The sequence below is a fragment of the Aquarana catesbeiana genome, linkage group LG02 (genome assembly GCF_042186555.1).
Source record: "Aquarana catesbeiana isolate 2022-GZ linkage group LG02, ASM4218655v1, whole genome shotgun sequence".
NCBI lineage: Eukaryota > Metazoa > Chordata > Amphibia > Anura > Ranidae > Aquarana > Aquarana catesbeiana.
In genome coordinates, this window is record NC_133325.1 from 666,105,043 (window position 1) to 666,114,144 (window position 9,102).

General features: G+C 41.4%; 1 long non-coding RNA gene across 1 annotated transcript; it reads left to right on the forward strand.

Annotated features, from left to right (window-relative positions):
• Window positions 1-236: 236 nt before the first annotated feature.
• LOC141130060 (uncharacterized) lies at window positions 237-8,821 on the forward strand. Its single transcript, XR_012241970.1, has 3 exons — window positions 237-421; window positions 5,370-5,469; window positions 5,723-8,821. It is a non-coding gene; the product is annotated as an uncharacterized lncRNA (long non-coding RNA).
• The last annotated feature ends 281 nt before the right edge of the window (window positions 8,822-9,102 follow it).

Below are 9,102 nucleotides of genomic sequence, written 5' to 3' on the forward strand. Positions count from 1 at the left end.
TGAGTTTTGCCATAAGCAGCCTAACTTCAGTTTGCATAGAACCAATTCCTTTCAGTTATTGTGGTTAGGCCGATTCCCGGAACAGCTTCCTGTTTTCTGTGAAGACATAGGCTATTTCTGTTTCTCTTTTCAGCAGCCTAACTTGTGATGATAAGGAAGTACTGAGTAGGCTTGTATAACCCTTAAGACACGTATGCCTTATATATTCAGCCCCTTCCTTCTTTGTTTTACTTGCATATAAGCCATTGTCTTCCTCATTAAAATCAGACATCTTATGAACAAGCTGAAGCTTGTTTCTCGTGTCATGTGGTGTCTCACGGATCCAAGGGTCCCGGTGGTCGGCCTGCATAACCAGGGTGGTCGTCAAGGTGTATAATTCCTTTCAAATGGGGGCTCATCTGTCATAAAGCGATCATCCATGGTAAGTAAACTTTTGTCTTATTTAATTAATTATTTTCTTGCCTCGGCTTTGATAAAGCTTTAGTCCCTTAAAATTTATATAGAAAGGAGGCAGACCATGCCTTAAAGTGTGAACGGTCTTTGGGAGACCTGAGTGTCCTAGAGAGAGGATTCATTAACATTAGACAAAACAGTACTGTAACTCCTTTTGGGAAGGAGAGAAAGAGTTAATGAGGTAACCACCACGTGAACCAAACCTCTGTTTGCTTTGTCTTTCTGTCGCATAGAAGTATAAGATAATTTGTTGTGTGGAAGAAGCTGTAAGGTAAGACAGCCTCTTGTTCACTGTAATATGGGTCAAGAACATGGTAAAGAGGCTCCATCTCCCCCTAACCCTGGGGAAACTTGTAAGGATTATGTTGCTAGGGTTTGTGGTAATGATTATGAATTTACAAATCCTTGGGTGTCAAATTTAGCAGGGTGGACTGAAACTATGCATAGTAGTGATCCCTTCCCCTGAGATGGAGATAATGATGAATTTCATATGAATATGGTGAAAGGCTTATGTCTTGGTGACAAGAAGTCTTTCCCATGGTTTTCAGGAGACCCTCAGTGGGATATGAAATACATGAAAGAGGGAGGGGGAAATTGGCTTAATTTTGGTTTCAGAGGGATAATAAGAAACAGAAGAAAGCAAAGAGTTATTTAACTAAGGAAGAGTATGACCTTAAACATAAGAAGGAATCTGAGGTCAAGAGACACGATCCCATGGCTCTACCTTTGCCTTTCTCTCATGTATCCCCACCACCTTACACCAGTCAGATCTATCCTAGCCTCAGCAAGGACAAGATAGATCTTCTTGCTGGATATTAGAGCTGTACGATTCTGGCCAAAATGAGAATCACGATTTTTTTACTTAGAATAAAAAGATCACGATTCTCTCATGATTCTCGCGATGTAATTTTTTTTTTTTTAGGAGAGAGACTCTCAATCAATCTCTCTCTCAATCTCTCAATTAATCAATCTCTCAATTAATCAATATCTCTGTATTAATCAATCTCTCCGTATTAATCAATCTCTCTGAATTAATCTCTCTCTCTCAATCACTCTCTCTCAATTTGAGAGTGATTGATTGAGAGTGATTGAGAGAGAGAGATTAATTCAGAGAGATTGATCAATTGAGACTTGATTGAAGATAAAGAAAGATTAAGCATTTGATGATTCTAAAAAAAAAAAAAGCTCACATTTCCTCAGTGCTGCAGCCTGCAGCCACGCTTGTCCCCGAGACCTCTGTGAAGAAGAAACATTACTTACCCGACCAATCACATTCTTCTTTGCTGAGTGACATCAGCACGCTGGCTCAGACGGCTTCCCCTCGGCTCCGAAACAGGGAATTACCCAGGGGACAACATCGATCGGTGCACGGCGGCGCCGCGTGCGCTTTTCAACTCAAAACATTCAAATTGCTTAATGGTCAGAATCGCACAAATTCAGAATTGCGATCGCAGCTGGTCAGAGACTTACGATAACGATTCTCCGTGATTAATCGTGCAGCTCTACTAGATATCATGCCACCCATCAAAGACCCCCTCCACCAGGTGCCCCACAAGCTCCACCACAACAACAAGCACCTCCACAGACACTACAGCCAGTGGTACAAGCCACACAGGCACCCGCCACCCCACAAAGGCAAACATCACAAGATTCTGAGGATAGTGATAGCGCCTCAGAAGGAGCAACAGAGAGGCATACATCAACTCCCCAATCTCCCCCTGTTGTAGTACAAACAAAAGATCAGGAGGATGATCTTGATATGATACAACTCGGAAGAACATTTGGAAGAGCAATTGTTAATACATTTAGCCCAAATAGAACTAAAAGTGGGAAGCCATATGGCATTGGAGGGATTGAACTAAATGCCCCTTTTATGACTATAGGTAATGATATGCTTAAAAACGTGATAGACATTGAGGACATCTATCGAATAATTAAACATTGTCCTAAACCCACTCAATGACCCATTCATAAGTTATTTGAAAAAAAGCTTGTAATGGCAGAAACTATACACAAGAAGATATGCGGCTGATTGTTGATGGGGTAATGGGACATACATCTGCTTTTGATTGGACAAAGGTTCCCGGTATTAATGATATACAGGGCAAAGCTGGAGGGAGCACAATGTGGACCCAATTAGAAACAGATTTTAAAATTGCCTTTAACCACTTGCCTACCGCCGTATTGTAAAATGACGGCGGCAGGAACCCTTCCTCCTACCTCTGTGCAGACGTCATATGACGTCTTCGTCTTCCCGGCATTGCTTGCCGCATCACTGGGGATCCGGTGTGCATGCCCGTCGGCCGCGATGTCCGCCGGGCACCCGCGATTGCTCATCACAGAGCAGGGACATGGATCTGTGTGTATACACACAGATCCACATCCTATCAGGGGAGAGGAGAACTGATCGTATGTTCCTTGTATATAGGAACACCGACTGGTCTCTTCCCCTCATCAGTCCCTTCCCCCCCACAGTTAGAATCACTCCCTAGGACACACATTTAACGCCTTCCGTGCCCTCTAGTGTTAACCCCTTCCCTGCCAATGATATTTATACAGTAATCAATGCATTTTTATAGCACTGATCGTTTTATAAATGCAATGGTCCCAAAATAGTGTCAAAAGTGTCCAATCTGTCCGCCGCAATGTCACAGTCATGATAAAAATCGCAGCTCGCCGCCATTAGTAGTAAAAAAAAAGTTAATAATAAAAATGACATAAATCTATCCCCTATTTTGTAGATGCTATAACTTGTGTGCAAACCAATCAATATACGATTATTGTGTTTTTTTTTACCAAAAATATGTAGAAGAATACATATCAGCCTAAACTGAGAAAAAAAATGTGTTTTTTTTTTCAAATTGGGATATTTATTATAGCAAAAAGTAATATAGTTTGTGTTTTTCTCAAAATTGTCAGTCTTTTTTTGTTTATAGCGCAAAAAAAAAAAAAACGCAGAGGGGATCAAATACCACCAAAAGAAAGCTCTATTTGTGGGGAAAAAAATCAAAATTTAATTTAGGTACAATGTCGCATGACCGTGCAATTGTCATTCAAAGTGTGACAGCGCTGAAAGCTGAATATTGGCCTGGGCAGGAAGGGGGTAAAAATGCCCTGTATTGAAGTGGTTAAAGATCGAACCTCCCTCCCCACTGCCATAGCATGTAAACAGAAATCTGGAGAAAGTGTATTAGAATTGATTCATGGATGTATGGACTCAGCAGGCTGGATTATCCACACTGCCAAACATGCATAGTTTGATGATCAAGACTAACATTAACAACCTTAAACCACAACATCGTTTAATGGTAAAACAGATTATTTCTGATTGGCCCACAAAATCAATGGGGGACTTTCAGAAAGCACTGACTGAAAAGGACGCAGCAGGTTGCTTTGATATACCGAAGGAGAAAGTGTTAGGTGCCCATTTCCAAGGAGGTCCACCTCAACAGGATATGAGAACCCAGGATAGTTCAGGAAATGGGAGACAGTGGGGCAGGGGTAGAGGACGAGGCAGGGGCAGAGGAGTTGGAAGAGGGAGAAGTTTTTCCCTAGGCCCCCCTCCCTCTAGAACCGGATGCTTCAATTGTGGAGCTGAAGATCACTGGAGGAATCAATGTCCTTAAGAGATCTATGACCCAAATAATCAACAGCCCTTGAATAATGCCAATCCTGGTCCTCAAAGATCCCAGAGTCAACCAGCTCCCGGCCCAAGGTTTCCAATCCAGTGGACACAACCGAAACAATGAAGCTGCCCAGAAGGTGGTATCCCAGCATTTCCTCTTGTGCCTCACTCCTTTGATGACCAAACTCTAGTGACCCTACATGTAAATGGTTTACTGATCCCATTTCTCCCTGACACCGGGGCGACTCGGAGTACTTTAAGACAAGATTATTATAGGGGTGAGACCACAAATGCTGAGCCTTCAATAGGAATTATTCACCAAGACCTACAAAAGATGAACATGGGTCTGTAATAATCCATCACAGCTTTAGGATTATACCAAATTGTCCAGTGAATCTCTTGGGTAGGGACTTGCTGGGAAAATTGGGTATGAAGATAATAATGTCCCCAAGTGGTGGTCTTACTGTCTATTCAAAAAAGGTCCCCATTGTGCCCATTTTGGACCTAAGTAATGAAGTACCAACAGAAGAATTCCAAAAAGATTTACAAAATGCCTGGTAAGATGGGTCTTTGGATGTGGGTCTCATCTTCTGTACCCCATACAAAGCTACCCTCAAACCTTGGGCAGAACCCATATACCACAAATAATACCATTGTCAAAAGAAAACGAAACTAAATACATAAAAACGAATTTCGGGAATAACTAAATAAATGTATTTTTCGAACGAAAACGAAATTCCGAAACAAAATATTTCAGTGTGCACATGTCTAGTTCTCAAGATGGACAGAAACATTTGTAACCACAAAAGAATATCCACAAACCGTTGTAAAAATCCTCATGCAGGAAATTATCCCAAGATGGGGATGCCCACTCCAAATAAATTCTGACAATGGTCCTGCCTTTATTTCAAAAGTGTGCCAAGATTTAGTGAAAGCACTTAAAATTGATTGGAAATTTCATATACCTTACCACCTGCAGAGTTCACTTATTGTTGAGAGAATGAACGGAACCATTAAAAATAAAAGAAAAGCAACAGGAGGCACATAATAAGTGGCATAAAGTCCTACCAGCAGTTTTAGCCAAAATAAGAATGACCTGCTCAAAAAAAATAGGATACTCTCCTTTTGAGGTCCTTATGGGTAGAACATTTCCCACCCCGTGGGCCAGACAACCACTTATGTTAGAAAGAGGGGACCTAGAAGTAACACAGAGAGAGTAAATTAGGAAACTCATTGAAACTCTGGACAGAGTTGAAAGAATGTTGCTTACACCTCTCCTTTCTCTTCACAGGAACCTACACACCCTTTCCAGGTAGGAGATGTAGTGGTGGTCCAACAGCTGAATCGTACTAAGAAGCAAGAGTACCCGTTCGGACCCCTGACCACAGGAGGTACATATAATAGGTGGCAGAAAGTCCTACCAGCAGTTTTGGCCAAAATAAGAATGACCCGCTCAAAAAAAATAGGATACTCTCCTTTTGAGGTCCTTATGGGTAGAACATTTCCCACCCCGTGGGCCAGACAACCACTTATGTTAGAAAGAGAGGACCTAGAAGTAACACAGGGAGAGTAAATTAGGAAACTCATTGAAACTCTGGACAGAGTTGAAAGAATGTTGCTTGCACCTCTCCTTTCTCTTCACAGGAACCTACACACCCTTTCCAGGTAGGAGATGTAGTGGTGGTCCAACAGCTGAATCGTACTAAGAAGCAAGAGTACCCGTTCGGACCCCTGACCACTGTGATCGCAGTCACACATACCACAATCCTTACCGAGGGACAACAGTCCTGGATTCATGCCAGTCGTGTGAAGAAGGTGAACCAAACACCTAAGAAGCAAGCCAAGGATAAAGGAGGTGAAATAAATCCTCAAAAAGAGAGTGAAGCAGGTGAAAAAGTCTCTGAACAAGATGACCTCACTTATTGTACCACAGACTTCTGGGAAGGCATTTTGCCTCCTGTTCCTAATCTCTGATAGTGTTCCTACCTACATGGATCATAACTAACTGAATTTTTCATCCTGAGGACTTGGGAGCCCTTAAAGGCATATGTGTATCACCCAATACCACCATCGATAATACACATACCAGACACAAGAGAGATACACAATCAGATAAGGAAGGAGTTAAAACCGATAGTTTCACAGACAAAATGTTGCTACTGAAATTCAAATATAATTATGCCCAGAAATCAGGATATGAGAAATGTTGGATTTGTAGTAAACTGCATCATAGTACATCCCGTATCCCCCCTTATGGCTCTACATTTAAATATCACCCTTTTTCTAAATGGAACTCCTCCCGTTGTTTTAACCAAAATATCAAGTTTATATGTAAACAACATCGTTACTTTTCCAACAATGGGTAGAAGTCATTCCCCTGACTGGTATTTTAATTTAGGGAATGAGACACAGACTAACCCCTCTACATGCAGTGGGTCAATATTTAACATTTCCACATGTAAACCTAAGGGAAACTCCTCCTGTTCACTGTTCCACATATCTGATCCTGATTTAACCACATGCTGACCAGCGCATGATGATATCCGTCGGCACAATGGCATGGCTGGGCAAATGGGCGTAAAGGTACATCCCCTTTAAGATGCGGCATTGTGGGCGCGCGCCCGCTTTGTGCTCCGTGACCACGGGTCCCACTGACTTGATGTCTGTCGGGTGCCCACGATCATGTCACGGAGCGGAAGAACAGGGAAATGCCTTTGTAAACAAGGCATTTCCCTGTTCTACCTAGTGACATGACAGAGATCCCTGCTCCTTGTCATCGGGAGTAATGATCGCTGTCATGTGAGTAGTAGCCCATCCTCCCATAGTTAGAATCACTCCCTAGGACACACTTAACCCCTTGATCGCCCTTCCCTGCCAGTGTCATTTACACAGTAATCAGTGCATTTTTATAGCACTGATCGCTGTATAAATGACAATGGTCCCAAAATAGTGTCAAAAGTGTCCGATGTGTCCGCCATAATGTCGCAGTCACGATAAAAATTGCAGATTGCCGCCATTACTAATAAAAACAAATTAATAATAAAAATGCCATAAAACTATCCCCTATTTTGTAGACGCTATAACTTTTGCGCAAACCAATCAATATACACTTATTACGATTTTTTTTTTACCAAAAATATGTAGAAGAATACATATCTGCCTAAACTGAGGGAAACATTTTTTTTTATATATTCTTGAGGGATATTTATTATAGCAAAAAGTAAAAAATATAGCTTTTTTTTCAAAATTGTCGCTCTTTTTTTGTTTATGGCGCAAAAAATACAAACCACAGAGGTGATCAAATACCACCAAAAGAAAGCTCTATTTGTGGGGAAAGAAGGACATCAATTTTGTTTGGGTGCAACATCACACGACCGCGCAATTGTCAGTTAAAGCAATGCAGTGCCGAATCGCAAAAAGTGCTCTGGTCAGGGGGTAAATCCTTCCGGGGCTGAAGTGGTTAAACAACACTTGTCAAATTTTTCTTCCCTCCCTGATAATGTAAGTGATATACTACACCAATTCATATTTGCAGCACAGAACAAGGACACTCATGGGCTTATTGCTAAGAAACCATTTGCACTAGGACAAAGTGTCTATGTGTATTGTGGGAAGGTATGCTATCCTTGGGTCCCTCTCCATGTCCAGGGATGGTGTTATTTGGCCTCTTTAGTCCCGATTATGGGAGTAATGTGTAACAATAAGGGAAATCACCTACTTGAGGCCAGTATACATCCCAGATACCCCCTCAAACATCTAAGTAAAAGGGAACTATTTCTACAAAAGGACATGGCCTGGGCATGGTTTCCCTCATGGACAGGATGGGGGATTGATATGATGAAGAAATTAAATAATTATTCTAAAATACTAGATGAAATACTGGATAAACATTCAGATGACATCACCTAGTTAAATTTGGAAACAAGAGCAATCAGAAAACTAGAACTTCATGACATGGCCATAGAAAGTATGAGTGCAGCCCTTACAGGGTTATGTGAGATGCTGAAGACTATGAATGTTGTACTTGGATACATAATACCAGTATAGAAATACCTGATTATTATGACATAATCTCACAACACAGAAAATAAATAGATAAATTACAAACAGAAGCACGAGACATAGCAAAGAATTGGGATCCTTTCAAAGGATTAGGCGGATTTAATTTTGGAGGAATAATTTCATGGCTGAAAGACATTGCTATTACTATTATAATGATTTTGCTTTTTCTATTATTTTTTATATGCATGTTTCAAACTTGTAATGTGTATCATTGCTAGAGCTACCGAACCCCTGACCCCGCTGCTGCTAATAAAGCCTACCTTAGCATGTACTATAAGAAAGCTAATTATGTTACCGTTGAGAGAAAGTAAGTCATGTTCATGACTTAAGAGGGGATTGTAAAATAATATTTTTAGATTCCATTTTAGATTCCCCTCCATTTTCTTTTTGTAGAAATGAACTTCTGTATGTATGAGTTTTGCCATAAGCAGCCTAACTTCAGTTTGTATAGAACCACTTCCTTTAAGTTATTGTGGTTAGGCCGATTCCCGTAACAGTTTTCTGTTTTCTATGAAGACATAGGCTATTTCTCTTTTCAGCAGCCTAACTCGTGATGATAAGGAAGTACCGAGTAAGCTTGTCTAACCCTTAAGACACGTATGCTTTATATTCAGCCCCTCCCTTCTTTGTTTTACTTGCATATAAGCCATTGTCTTCCTCATTAAAATCAGACATCTTACGAACACACTCAAGCTTGTTTCTCGTGTCATGTGGTGTCTGTCAGGTCACCTGAGACCAGGTGACAGATGCAATCCCTAGGAGCCAGAAGTGCACCGCTAAAGTAGTGGACCCTAGGACTGACTGCTGCGGATTGAACCCTGGGAGGTTCAGGAAGCAGGTCTACTGGATCACTAACACAGATCCCAGTGAGAGCTAGAGCATAGATTCCCAAGGGCGCGGAGTCTAAGAGCCAGCAGGTGTTCACCAGAGCCTCCAGTGGTGAGGATGGACTGTGCTGCTGT